Consider the following 15,881-nt stretch of genomic DNA (forward strand, 5'->3'; position numbering starts at 1 on the left):
ACTTGGATAAGTCTAATAACTATATGTTGGATAAGGTGTCTAAGTCCATAACTTTATTTGGTATATACTTGACCCGACCCGGCATGGTCCATTTGGGTTGCACTTCACCCGAACTATTTGTATGGATAATACTTTGAGAATTGTATGTTTATGATTTATTAATATATTATAAGTTGTAATATATTAATATGAAATCATATTATTTAATTAGTATTGATCTTGAATTAATTTAGAATTAATTTAGTGATAAAAAAGGTGACTAATTAAATATGGGCTCTTGTATTTATATAGTGTGGGCTAATACCCATTTGGAATGGGCTAGGCTTGAATGGGAGTCCATGGAACTTTTAACCCATGGATCCTTGGAAAGGAAGAGTCATGGGTATTAGGGTTTACATGGAATGTAACCCTAATCCTCCACATTATATAAGGGAGTCCTTGGCACTTGATTTGGCACTAGTGTGTGTGTGAGCAAGGTGGCCGATTTCTAGAGTGCATACATACTCTCTCATAGTTTTCCAAAGTTAGTGGTGATTTGTGATTTAAATTTGAGGCATCCACATTATTGGTGCTAGGCTATCAAACTCCAAGGAATCAATCACTACTAAAAGGTATGTAATTCTTCTAGCATTTTATGATTCAAGTTCCCCATGCCATGCTAGTTAGGATGTAAACCTTGGAAATTTATTATTTGCATGTATCTTAGAGAAAACATAAACCCAAGGTTTCTAGGGTTGCATGTACACCTTAGGAGTGTTAGAATGCTCAAAACCCTTCAATGGTATCAGAGCCTAGGCTTGTTTTCTTGATACTTGATGCAAATTGTTGAAAAAACTCAAGTTTTCTGCATCCTGCTGAGTGAGCTCGCCGATTCCATGGGGGGACTCGACGAGTCCATGTGTTAATTCATCCTACTCGTCGGGTAGGTTCTTGCACTCGACGAGTAGGAGGCCCTGGATGCATATTTTCGAGTTTTGCCGTTGGAAATGGATTGGAAACATTACCCTAAACTGTTTTGGTCTTATAAAACTTGTTTTAGATGGTGTAATGGTTATGCTAATCCATTTACAATGGCTATTATCAAAATTTCAAGTTTTGTATGTGTTATTTATGATTCTTGAAATTGTTGATATGAATATTCATACACTTATGAGTTTAGAAGATCATAGTAATTATTTGCAAAATTGTTTGTTAGTTAATTCTTGATCATTATGTGTTTTAATGGAATCCATAATTTGTCCTCAAGTTATGGATTACCAAAAGTCATTCTTTTAAAGTCCATTAATGAACACATAGGTTAGATAAAATGAAGAGTCTTCATTTTAATAAACTAATAACTCATAAGTTATGAAAGTTGAAAGGTTTTGAAAGTTACAAAACTTGCCCTCAAGTTTTGGAATTAGTAAAGTCTCACACACTTATTAAATACTTTAATTCCAACCCTAGAATTTTAAAAGTTAAAATTCAACCCTTATACTTTATAATATTATAAGTTATTAATATTTATATATATATATATATATATATATATATATATATATATATATATATATATATAAGATCAAGTAATTTTACCGTTAGTAGGCCTCATTCACGAAGTCGGTCCATAAGGGGGGTATAAGGTTGTTGCCTATAAAATGGCAGCTTAATGGGTGTCCACTCTCACCCACCGCTTCCTTGACTGGTGGAGGGTCGTTAGCCGAACAGGTAGGACAATGACTTTAATTCTCATTAAAAGTATAATGATTATTATAAAGTAACTAAATGTTTTATAAATTCCCAATCTTAGTTTTTTCAACCAGCAATTGACGCGCCTCGGTTATTACCTCATTAGCTGCGTCATTGCCCCAAGCGCAAATATAAATTCCCAATCTTAGTTACTTTAGGAAAAATGTGAATATGGTGCTAACCCATGAAATTACACTTTGCACTTTGCTTAAGTCGTTAGTGGAGCGTGTATGGTTAACCGGCACACTAACCTGGACTTAACAAGGTAGGCAAAGGGTGGCTTAAAGTTTATCATAGATCGGTGGAGCGCGTATGGTTAACCGGCACATCGATTAGGTGATAAACATTAAGAGTACCAAGTAAATTTGCATGGTTATTCACACCTTGTTTTGTGATCCTCGGCATCCCAGTCACAAAACTTGAAGGGCACAATCGAGATTGAAACATGTCATTGAAAAGTTCAATGAATCTCAAAAGAATCTAGGAGCTTCAAGAACCAATTAAAACCTAATAATTCATTTCGTTTTTCATGGTGGAAATTGGTGAATCGTCATTCACCTACCTTCAAATATTTTATAGCTTGGATTATGACAACCCTCTTCTAAGTTATAAAATATTGTGTTGGGTCCTAGCCTTAATATTACATTTGGGTGTCTTATTAAGGACTATCTTTATATCTAATCTAAACTTGTCTTTCTTCTTTTTCAGATGTCTTCCAACAATGCTGCTTCTGGCTCAAACCCTACCGACTCCTTCTCTCTCATGAACCTTTATGGGAGAGTCATCTTTGATGGGACTAATTTCAATGACTGGATTAGGAACATAAGGATGGTCACTCGCTATGAGGACAAGGAATATGTCCTCGGCAAGGAGCTGAAGGATCTTGATGAGTCTACTGCTACTCCCGAGGAGATCGCTGACTTCAGGCACATGAGGGAGATGCTACCAAAGTGGCATGTATCATGTTGGCCACTATGTCAGCCGAGCTCCAAAAGTCCTATGAAGACTTTTATCCTTTTGAGATGCACCAGGATCTGATGGAAAGAAACCATCAGAGTGCTCGTCAAGAGCGATATGAAATAATCTCCTCCATGATAACAACCCGAATGAAAGATGGTGAACCCATCACGAGCCACATGCAGAAAATGCAAAGATTCATGGACCGTTTGATGAAGTTGAATGTGAACATCCCCGAGGAGTTGGCGATTGATATCATTTTGCACTCCTTACCTTCTTGTTATGATCAATTTCGAATGACCTATCACATGAACAAGGAGGAAGTTACACTCAGCAAGCTTCAAGGACTTTTGAAGACCGCGGAAAGTGGTATTAAAGATAAATCAGTTGTTACTACTCCTACTCCTACCGCCACCCCTCTTCTGGCTATCGGGAAAGGTAAAGGGAAGAAGAGGAAGAGCCCTTCGAAGGGTACCAAGGGAAAGTCCCTTGATGGCTCCTCTTCAAGTGGAATCAAAAGAGGTTCTGTCACTCCTTCTGCCAACCCTAATGAGGCTGAATGCTTCTATTGCCATGAAAAGGCGCACTCGAAGCGAAACTGCCCAAAGTACTTGCAAGATGTTAAGGATGGGAAAGTGAAACCCAACCATGCAGGTATTTACACTATATAGTCTAATAACTCATCATATTCTAATTCTTGGGTCCTTGATACAGGTTGTGGTATTCACATATGTTCTGATTTGCAGGGACTAAGAAGAAGTGAGAATGTGGAGCATGGGAAGATAAACTTGATCATGGGGAATAGGAAAGTTACACCTGTCACCAAGATTGGAGTTTATTCTTTGTTGCTAAGTAGTGGGTTAACTTTAGATTTGAATAAATGTTGTTACTCGTCTGAAATGGCGAGAAATATTATTTCGTTTCATGGTTTGTACAAACAAGGGTTTACCTTTTCGTTTGATAATGAATGTGGTGGTATTAATGCTTTCTTTAATAATGTTCTTTATTTTAAAGCATTACCTTGTGATGGTGTATATGAAACTGTGTCGGTTGTAGATAACCTAGGAAATAATGTGTTGTGTATTGATTCTTCCACTAGTTTGGATAAAGCATCATTATGGCATTGTCGTCTTGGACATGTAAGCAAGAAACGCATAGGCCAACTCTAAAAGGATGGAGTCTTGGAGTCATTTGACCCAAAGTCAGATGATAGTTGTGAATCTTGTTTACTTGGAAAAATGACAAAGTCACCCTTCACTGGTACTTGTGCTAGGGGTGAAGGTTTGTTGGATCTTGTACATATTGATGTGTGTGGACCCTTCAGAACCGCCACAAGGGATGCCAACCGCTTCTATGTGACTTTTACTGATGACTATAGTAGATATGGATATGTCTACTTAATCAAGCATAAGTCAGAAACCTTTGAAAAGTTCAAAGAGTTTAAACAGGAAGTGGAGAATCACTTGGGGAGGAACATTAAGATGCTTCGATCCGATCGAGGTGGTGAGTATCTTAGTATAGAGTTCCTTGACTATCTTAAGGAATGTGGGATTGTCTCACAATTGACACCTCCCAGAACACCACAGCTTAATGGTGTGGCTGAGAGGCGTAATCGGACCTTGTTGGATATGGTTCGTTCCATGATGAGTCGAGCTTCGCTACCAATCTCATTCTGGGGGTATGCCTTAGAGACTGCCGCCCATATCCTTAATCTAGTCCCTACCAAAAAGGTTGCCAAAACACCTCACGAGATGTGGACTGGGAAAGTTCCCAATTTGGACCACATCAAGATTTGGGGTTGCGAGGCTTTCGTGAGGCGTGAGACTCACGACAAGCTCGAACCTCGAAGTGAGAGGTGTATTTTCATCAGATACCCACATAAATCCTTCGGTTACCTCTTCTATAGACCCAGTGAGAATGTGGTCTTTGTGGCAAGGAGAGGGGTATTTCGCGAGAGAGAATTTATAAGCCAAGGAAACAGTGGGAGGCAAATTGACCTTGAAGAAATTCAAGAGTCAAGTGGTGAAGGAACCTCAGACCCTAGCAATCAACATGAGGAGGAAACTCCTATTGATCCCACTTACGAGTCTGTACCTCTTAGGCGTTCCACTAGAGTTAGGAATGCACTTGAGCATTACTATGGTTTCCATATTACTGCGGAAGGTGATACATTTATCAATGATAGTACACTGGTAAATTTGGATGAACCTAACAGCTATAGGGAAGCCATGGCAGGCCCCGAGTCTGCTAAATGGAAAGAGGTTGTGGACAGCGAGATTCAGTCAATGTATGACAATCACGTTTGGAACTTGGTTGACAATGTACCGGGCCGTAAGACAGTCGGGTGCAAGTGGATCTTAAAGAAGAAGACTGACATGGATGGAAAGGTACACACTTATAAGGTGCGACTGGTTGCAAAGGGTTTCACTCAAACTCAGGGTATTGATTATGATGAAACATTCTCACCAGTAGTGAAGATTAAGTCTATTAGGGTTATGCTAGCCATTGCTGCATTTCATGATTATGAAATATGGCAGATGGATGTCAAAACCGCTTCCTTAATGGAAAGTTGGCTGAGGATGTTTACATGAGTCAGCCAGAGGGTTTTGTCAATGCAAAGTACCCTAATAGAGTGTGCAAGATTGAGAAATCCATTTATGGATTAAAACAAGCATCTCGCAGCTGGAATCTTTGTTTTGATGAGAAAGTCAAAGAGTTTGGTTTTTCGAGAAGCGAAGATGAATCCTGTGTATATGTCAGAGCTAGTGGGAGTATAGTTAGATTTTTGGTGTTGTATGTGGATGACATACTACTCATAGGAAATGACATACCAACTTTGCAGGCGGTTAAGTCCTGGCTTGGGAAGTGTTTCGCTATGAAGGACCTTGGAGAAGCTGCCTATATCCTAGGGATAAGGATATTGAGAGAAATGAGTAAAAGACTAATTGGACTTACAAAGCACCTATGTGGACAAAGTGTTGAAAAGGTTCAACATGCAGAATTCCAAGAAGGTGACTTACCGATCCAACATAATGCCAAACTGAGCAAGGCTTAGAGCCCGAGTACAGAGGCTGAGATGGTTGATATGAGTTAATTATCATATGCTTCCGCTGTTGGCTCGATCATGTATGCTATGACTTGTACTCGACCTGATGTGGCCTTTGCTTTGAGCATGGTCAGCAGATATCAGGACAGTAGCTGATTCGACTTGTGAATCAGAGTATATAGCAGCGAGTGAAGCGGCAAATGAGGCGATATGGCTGAGGAACTTCATCGGAGACCTTAGAGTTGTACCAGCTATAAAGGAGCCTATAGAGATTTTCTGTGACAGCAATAGTGCGGTTACCTTAGCCAAGGAACCGAGAGATCATGGCAGATCCAGACACATTGACAGAAAATACCACTTCGTAAGACATAATATAGAAGAAGGACTCCTCGTGGCAAAGAGGGTATCTTCAGAAGAGAACCCTGCAGATCTCCTCACGAAGGGACTGACTAGGGTTAGGCATTTGCAGCATGCGAGGCGCATCGGGCTGATGGACGATATTAGTTTTACAGATTAGATAGTCATTTCTGAAACTTGTAAAATGTAATCGGCATTTGATGATGAATAAAAGTTGTTGTTTATTTATGAGTAATGTGTTGCTATCTTTTGTCAATTATTTACTATTGTTTCAATTTTGCATGTTTTGACTTCCAGAATAATTAATTTATTCAAACTATCCTCAGTTGGTCATACATCGGAAGTAGGTATGAATTAAGATTGTCATGAATTGGGCTTGTAGATGTCTAAGGTGTTAGACATAGCAAAGAGTTGCTACAACATTCATGAGTGCTCATAAGTTCTGAGTATTGGATTAAACTCACGCTCACTTGTATCACTTCATGGAATTTATCTCGAGTGATCGTGAGACAGTATATCATATAAGTCTTCAAACCTAGAGATATGAGTTGTTGCCTATGAGTTGGTTGTGCATTGATTGCATGAAAACGCATCAGTAACTTGATGTCATAAAACGTGCCTTTGTGTATGATTCAACAAGTAGTAGAACAAGCATATGAGTCGAAGTTTATGTGTTCCTTCTAGTCCTTGGAGGATTAGAAGCGATATTTGGGCCCCTCGATGATTTTGTTTTGACCTATGTATCGGGCCCGGTCAGAACCTAATTGATGTGTTCAATTTAGTTCTATGTCAAACAAATCGGAAATCGGGAAACAAACTGTTGGACAATAAGTACGACTTTGTTCCATGTATTTGTCCGGCTGATATCTTTAGAACAGAGGATTATATGATCACTTATCTAAAATGGCGCTTCATAGTTCAACAGAGTTTTAAGAGCTACGATTTCCGGTTGGTTCCTGAAGTCATATAGGAAAATATAGTTATTAGACTTATCCAAGTTGGTGACTGTTGGATAAGGTGTCTAAGTCCATAACTTTATTTGGTATATACTTGACCCGACCCGACATGGTCCATTTGGGTTGCACTTCACCCGAACTATTTGTATGGATAATACTTTGAGAATTGTATGTTTATGATTTATTAATATATTATAAGTTGTAATATATTAATATGAAATCATATTATTTAATTAGTATTGATCTTGAATTAATTTAGAATTAATTTAGTGATAAAAAAAGGTGACTAATTAAATATGGGCTATTGTATTTATATAGTGTGGGCTAATACTCATTTGGAATGGGCTAGGCTTGCATGGGAGTCCATGGATAGTCCGTGGAGCTTTTAACCCATGGATCCTTGGAAAGGAAGAGTCATGGGTATTAGGGTTTACATGGAATGTAACCCTAATCCTCCACACTATATGAAGGAGTCATTGGCACTTGATTTGGCACTAGTGTGTGTGTGAGCAAGGTGGCCGATTTCTAGAGTGCATACATACTCTCTCATAGTTTTCCAAAGTTTGTGGTGATTTGTGATTTCCATTTGAGGCATCCACATTATGGGTGCTAGGCTCTCAAACTCCAAGGAATCAACCACTACTAAAAGGTATGTAATTCTTCTAGCATTTTATGATTCAAGTTCCCCATACCATGCTAGTTAGGATGTAAACCTTGGAAATTTATTATTCGCATGTATCTTAGAGAAAACATAGATCCAAGGTTTCTAGGGTTGCATGTACACCTTAGGAGTGCTAGAATGCTCAAAACCCTTCACTATAACTGCCAATGCAACTTCAAAATCCGATTAGCAATCTTAGCTCTCAAAAGCCGTTGTCGAACTCTGACCTAGTCAGTGGCGCGTCCTTTAGATAAGGGATCATATATTCCTCTGTTCTTCAAGATATCATGCAGACAAATACATGGAACATAGTCATACTTATTGTCCTGCAGTTTGTTTTCACGATTTCTGATTTGTTTGACATAGAACATAATTGAACACATCAATTGAGTCCTGACCGGGCCCGACACATAAGCCGAAACAAAATCATTGAGGGGCCCAAGATATCGCTTTTAATCCTCTTAGGATAAAAGGAACAGATAAACTTCGACTTATATGGTTGTACTAACTACTCGTTAAATCATGCACAACGATACGTTTTATAACATCAAGTTACTAATGCGTTTTCATACCATCAATGCACAACTAATTCGTATTCAACAACTCATATATCTTGGTTTGAAGACTATATGATGTTATCGTCTCATAATCGCTCGTGATAAATTCCATGAAGTGATTCACGTGAGCGTGGGTTTTATCCAATACTCAAATCTTATTTCAAGAGCACTCATGAACGTTGTAGCATACTTTTGCTATGTCTAACACCTTAGACAATCTACAAGCCAATTTATGACAGTCTAACCTCATAACCTACTTCCAGAGTATGATCGACTGTGGATAGTTTGAATTATCTTATTATTCCAGAAGTCAAAACATGAAAAAGTGAAAAAATAGTAAACAATTTACACAAGATAGTAACTTTACTTATAAATAAAACTCCTTTTATTCAATCATCAAATGTCAATTACATTTTAGCTATTACAAGTTTCTAAAAAATTATCTAATCACTAAAACTAATATCGTCCTTCAGCCCGATACTCTTAGCATGCTACAAGTGTTTAACCCTACTCAGTCCTTTCGTAAGGAGATCTGCTGGGTTATCCTCTGACGATACCCTCTTTACTATGAGAAGTCCTTCTTCTACTCGATGTCTTATGGTGTGGTACTTTCTGTTGATATGCCTGGATCTACCATGATCTCTCGGTTCCTTGGTTAAGGCGACCGCCCCTTCATTATCACAGAAAATGTCCACAGGCTCCTTTATGGATGGTACAACTCCAAGGTCTCCGATGAAGTTTTTCAACCATATCGCCTCTTTCGATGCTTCGTCCGCTGCTATGTACTCTGATTCACATGTTGAATCAGCTACAGTATCCTTCTTGGAACTTTTCCATCTTACTGCTCCTCCATTTAGGGTAAGCACCCAGCCCGACTGAGAGCACAAATTATCTCTGTCGGTCTGAAAACCGGCGTCACAATACCCTGTCACTCTCAAGTCATCACTCCCACCGAGGGTAAGGACCCAGTCCTTAGCCCTCCACAGGTACTTAAGAATGTTCTTTACTGAAGTCCAGTGAGCTTTACCAGGATTCCCTTGATATCTGCTGACCATGCTCAAATCAAAGGCCACAGCAGGGCGAGTACAAGTCATAGCATACATGATCGAGCCAACTCCGAAAGCATATGGTACTCGACTCATCTCTGCTATCTCGGCCTCTGTACTCAGACTATGAGTCTTACTCAGTTTGGTATTGCTTTGGATAGGTAAGTCACCTTTCTTGGAATTCTCCATGTTGAAACATTTCAACACCTTATCCAAGTAGGTACTTTGACTAAGTTCTATTAGTCTTTTACTCTTGTTTCTCAATATCCTTATCCCTAGAATATAGGCAGCTTCTCCAAGGTCCTTCATAGCGAAACACTTCCCAAGCCAGGACTTAAGCTCATGCAAGGTTGGGATGTCGTTTCCTATGAGCAATATGTCATCCACATACAACACCAGAAAGCTAACTATACTCCCAGTAGTTTTGACATATACGCAGGACTCATCTTCGCTTCTTGAAAAACCAAACTCTTTGACTTTCTCATCAAAACAAAGATTCCATCTGCGAGATGCTTGTTTCAATCTATAAATGGATTTCTCAAGCTTACACACTCTATTAGGGTACTTTGCATTGATAAAACCCTCTGGCTGACACATGTAAACATCTTCAGCCAACTTTCCATTAAGGAAAGCGGTTTTGACATCCATTTGCCATATTTCATAATCATGAAATGCAGCTATGGCTAAAACAACCCTTATAGATTTAATCTTCGCCACTGGTGAGAAGGTCTCATCATAGTCAACTCCAGGAGTTTGAGTGAAGCCATTCGCAACCAGTCGCGCCTTATATGTGTGTACTTTCCCATCCATGTCGGTCTTCTTCTTGAAGATCCATTTTCACCCGACAGTCTTGCGACCTGGTACATTGTTAACCAAGTTCCAAACTTGATTGTCATACATGGACTGAATCTCGCTGTCCATTGCCTCTTTCCATTTAGCAGACTCGGTGCCTGCCATGGCTTCCTTGTAGTTAGATGGCTCATCCAAATTTACCAGTGTACTATCACTGATAAACGTATCACCTTCAGTAGTAATATGGAAGCCATAAAACTCAGCTGCCATCCTAACTCGAGAGGAATGTCGAAGAGGTAATGACTCGTCAATATGTTCAACATGAGTTTCCTCCTCGGGTTGAGTGCTAGTGTTTGAGGTTCCTTCATCACTTAACTCTTGAAGCTCTTCAAGGTCAATTTGCCTCCCACTGTCCTCTTGACATATGAGTTCTCTCTCTCAGAAAACCCCTCTCCTCGCAACGAAGACAACATTGTCACTCGGTCTGTAGAAGAGATATCCAAAGGACTTCTGCAGATAGCCGATGAAAATACATGGCCACTACGAGGTTTGAGCTTGTCGTGAGTCTCTCGTCTTACGAAAGCCTCGCAACCCCAAACCTTGATGTGTGCTAACGAGGGAACCTTCCCTGTCCACATCTCGTGAGGTGTTTTGACAACCTTCTTAGTAGGGACTAGATTAAGGATATGGGCGGCAGTCTCTAAGGCATACCCCCAGAATGAGATAGGTAACGAAGCTCGACTCATCATGGAATGAACCATGTCCAACAAGGTTCGATTGTGCCTCTCAGCCACACCATTCAACTGCGGTGTCCTAGGTGGCGTCAACTGTGAAACACTTCCACATTCCTTAAGATAGTCGTGAAACTCGATACTAAGATAATCACCACCTCGATCGGATCGGAGCATCTTTATCTTCCTGCCCAATTGATTCTCCACTTCTTGCTTAAACTCTTTTAACTTTTCAAAGGTTTCTAACTTATGATTGATTAAGTAGATATAGCCATATCTGCTGTAATCATCAATAAAAGTCACATAGAAGCGGTTAGCATCCCTTGTAGCAGATCTGAAGGGTCCACACACATCGGTATGTATGAGATCCAACATACCTTCTCCCCTCTCACAAGTACCAGTGAAGGGTGACTTGGTCATCTTTCCAAGCAAACAAGATTTGCAAGTGTCATCCGATTTTAAGTCAAATGACTCCAAGATTCCATCCTTTTGGAGTTGGGCTATGCGCTTCTTGTTGACATGTCCAAGACGACAATGCCACAAGCATGCCTTGTCCAAACCATTGGACGAATCAATATTCAACACATTATTTCCTAAATTATCTACAACCATCACAGTTTCATATATACCATTACTAGGCAATTCTTTGAAATAAAATACACCATTATAAAAAGCATTTATAGAACCAATTTCATTATCAAATGAAAATCTAAAGCCTTGTTTATACAAACCATGAAAAGAAATAATGTTTCTAGCCATATCCGACGAGTAACAACAATTATTCAAATCTAAATTTAACCCACTACTAAGCAATAAAGAATAAACTCCAATCTTGGTCACATGCGACACTTTCCTATTCCCCACGATTAAGTTTATCTTCCCGTGCTCCACATCCCTACTTCCTTTTAGTCCCTGCAAATTAGAATAAATGTGTAATCCACAACTTGTATCAAGGACCCAAGAATTAGCATGCGATGAGTTATTAGATAGAATAGTGTAAATACCTACGAAGGAGGGCTTTATCTTTCCATCCTTAATGTCCTGCAAGTATTTGGGGCAGCTTCGTTTCTAGTGCCTTTTTTCATGACAATGAATTGGATTGGTAGAGGGATTATCAGAACCAGCTTTGGTCCCACTGGAAGAGGATCCATCAAGAGACTTTCCCTTGCGGCTCTTAGAAGGAACCTTCCTCTTCTTTCCCTTCCCATGTCCAATTTCCAGAACAGGGGCAACAACAGTAAGAGTAGGTACAACAGCCTTGCCTTTCAAATTGCTTTACGCAGTTCTTAATAGGGCTTGAAGCTTGATCAGAGTGACTTCCTCTTTGTTCATATGATAAGTCATTTTGAACTGATCATAACAAGGAGGCAATGAATGTAGGATGATATCAATAGCAAACTCTTCATCGAAGTTCACATTCAACTTCAGCAAGCGGTTCACAAATCTCTGCATCTTTTGCAAGTGGGCCGTGATGGACTCTCCATCCTTCATTTTTGTTGTGATCATGGAGGCAATGATCTCATACCTTTCCTGCCGAGCACTTTGATGGTACCTTTCCATCAAATCTTGGTGCATCTCGAAGGGCTAGAAGTCCTCATAGGACTTTTGAAGCTCAGCAGTCATGGTAGCAATCATAATGCACGACACCTTTGTCACGTCCCTCTCATGAACCTTGTATTCCTCGATTTTTTCGGGAGTAGCAGTTTGTTCATCAATCTCCTTTAGCTCTTTATCGAGGACATATTCTTTGTCCTCGTAGTGAAGGGCCATATGAATGTTTCTAATCAAATCGTTAAAGTTTGACCCATCGAAGATATTTCTCCCAACCAAGTTCATGAGGGAGAATGAGCTAGAAGGATTGGAGCCTGAAGCATTGTTTGGGATAGACATCTGAAAAGAAAAAGAACAAGTTTAGATTAGATAAGAATCCTTAATATAACACCCAAATGAAATATTAAGGCTAAGACCCAACACAATATTTTACAATTCGGAAGAGGGATACCATAATCCAATTGCAAAATATTTGAAGGTAGGTAAATGACGATTTACCAATTTCCACCATGAAAAACGAAATTGATTATTAAGTTTTAAATTGGATTGAAATTCCTAGATTCTTTTGAGATTCATTAAACTTTTCAATGAAATGTTTGAATGTCGATTATACCCTTCAAGTTTGTGACTGGGATACCGATGATCACAAACAAGGTGTGAATAACCATGCAAATTTCTTGGTACTCTTGATGTCACTTATCACCTAATCAATGTGCCGATTAACCACACACGCTCCATTGATCTATGACAAACATCAAGCTACCCTTTGCCACCCTTGTCAGTCCCAAATTAGTGTGCCGGTTAACAACACACGCTCCACTAAGGACTTGGCAAGGTGCAAAGTGCAATTTCATGGAATAGCACCATTTTCACATTTTTCCTAAAGTAACTAAGATTGGGAATTTAATAAAACATTTAGTTACTTTTATAATTATCATTATACTTATAATGAGAATTAATGTCCTATCCTACCCGTTCGGCTAATGACCCTCCACCAGTCAAGGAAGCGGTGGGTGAGAGTGTACACCCATTAAACCACCATTTTATAGGCAGTAACCTTATACCCCCCCCCCCCTTATAGACCGACTTCGTGAATGAGGCCTACTAACGGTATGACTGACTTGTCTTATACATATATACTATTATTAAACTTGTAATATTATAATAGTATAAGGGTTGAATTTTAAACTTTTAAAATTCTAAGGTTTGGAATTAAATGTTTCAAAAGTGAGACTTTACAAATTCCAAAACTTGAGGGCAAGTTTTGTAACTCTTCAAAACTTTTGGTTTCCATAACTTATGAAAAATTATGAGTTTTAATGTTCATGAATGAGACTTTTCATATAACTTGAGGACAAGTTACAAAACTCACTTCAAGAACAATTTAGATCAATTTTAACTAACAACATTATCATATAATTTACCATTGATCTAATCTAACTCATATAGCAAGGCAATTCATATCAAATAATACAAATAATCATCTTATTATCTTAAAATTTGACAATTGTTCTTTAATTGGATGAGGATCATCATTACCAAATCAGAAAATACGAATTTTATGATACAAAACAATTTGTGATAATGATCCTAATCCAATTCTGGCAAAAAACTCGAAATTCTGCAAACAGAAGGCTCTACTCGACGAGTGCATGAACTGGACTCGTCGAGTTGCCCTTTTAGTGAGTGAACTCGTCGACTCAGAACATTGGACTCGGCGAGTTCATCAGTCAGAGGCCAGAAAATCGATTTTTTCAGCTTTGAAAAATAACCAAGCATCAATATAATAGAAAACAATCCTAGGCTCTGATACCACTGATGGGTTTTAAGCACTATAACACTCCTATGGTGCACATGCAACCCTATATGCTTTGGATCTAAGTTTTCTCTAATTATACATGCAAGTTCATTTTTCCAAAGCATACATTCTAACTAGCATACAATAGAGGATATACAACATAAAAACCAAGTTAGATGAATACCTCTTGATGTAGTTTGTAGTTCTTGGCCTTAGAAAGCTTTAGGACCTCAAGTGTGATGCCTCTAATGTGTCACAAACACCAAATGCAAGAGGAGGCTTGAGAGAATAGGCTAGTTAGCTCAAAATCGATTATCACTCTCTTAGAATGTATGGGCACCGATTTTAGGATCTAAGGGGTTGCTTTTATAGTGTGGAAAAGACTAGGGTTTCATCCATACAAACCCTAATACACCATGACCCTTCATATTTCTTAGGCTCCATGGGTTAAACCTCCATGGACTATCATATTGGTTTAGCTCATCCTAATCAACCATGGATCATTAGCCCAAACTATAAGTTTTACTGATATACTTAATCAGTCCCTATAAATTTAATTAGTCTCTTTTGATCACTCAGTTAATTCCAAATTAATTCTTAATCAATACTAATTAAATAATATGATTTCTCAATTAATATATTATACTTATAATATATTAATAAATCACAAATAACATCTTTCTCAAAAGTCTATCCTATCAAATTGCTCTAGTGAAGGCAACCCAAAAGGACCATGCTACTATTGGGTGAAGTACATACCAGTTGTAGTTATGGGCTTAGACACCTAATCCAACACCCTTTCCTTTGACCCTCATGATTTCGATTTTTAGGGTCTGCTAACCTTAGAAATTTCGAAATATGCCTTCCCCAAGATTATATTTCAAAAATCTAGGGTTTTGGGTAGGTATTATCTTTTAATTGTTTAAATGGATAATTGATGATTTGGTATATCCCTTCCCAAAATTTGGAAATCTAGGGGATAAAGGGATTAGGTTCAACTATTTATTTAATTTAATGGATAATCCTATGAGATTTAATAATTTAAATTAATTGTTTAATTTTGGATAATTATTAAATCAAGGTTTTTAATATTTAAGATTTTAAATTAAAAAGTATTAATTTCGAAAATTTTAAATTAGAATAAAAACCCTAGTATTTTGAAATGTTTAAAATACACCCTTATACTATATATAATTAAAAGTTTAATATTATATATGTATAAAAAAGTCAGTCTTACCGTTAGTAGGCGTCATTCACGAAGTTGGTCTATAAGGGGTGTTTAAGGAAGCAGCTTATAAAATGACCGCCATTGGGTATCCACTCTTACCCACCTGTCACGAGCTGATATACGGACACACCGCACTCTTGACTAGTGGAGGGTCGTTAGCCGAACAGGTAGGATTGGGCATTAATCTTCTCATTAATAAGTATAATGATAAATATAAAGTAACTAAATGTTTTTATAAATTCCCAATCTTAGTTACTTTAGGAAAATGTGGTTTTGATGCTAATCCATGAAATTGCACATTGCACTTTGTCAAGTCGTTAGTGGAGCGTGTGTGGTTAACCGACACACTAATCTGGAATAAAAAGAGTGGCAATGGGTAGCTCGTAAATTATCATTGATCAATGGAGTGTGTGTGGTTAACCGGCACATTGATTAGGTGGTAAATGACATCGAGAGTACCAAGCTAATTTGCA

At 38.4% G+C, this 15,881-nt stretch overlaps 1 protein-coding gene and 1 pseudogene across 1 annotated transcript in view; both read right to left on the reverse strand.

The window, feature by feature from the left end:
• LOC145111874 (replication protein A 70 kDa DNA-binding subunit B-like) overlaps positions 1-15,881 on the reverse strand; it is a 34,185-nt gene that overhangs the window by 9,273 nt on the left and 9,031 nt on the right. The window lies entirely within an intron of this gene.
• LOC145118237 (U4 spliceosomal RNA) lies at positions 1,726-1,861 on the reverse strand (annotated as a pseudogene).

Source organism: Lactuca virosa, chromosome 5 (genome assembly GCF_052849685.1).
Source record: "Lactuca virosa cultivar CGN04683 chromosome 5, Lactuca_virosa_CGN04683_v6, whole genome shotgun sequence".
Lineage (NCBI taxonomy): Eukaryota > Viridiplantae > Streptophyta > Magnoliopsida > Asterales > Asteraceae > Lactuca > Lactuca virosa.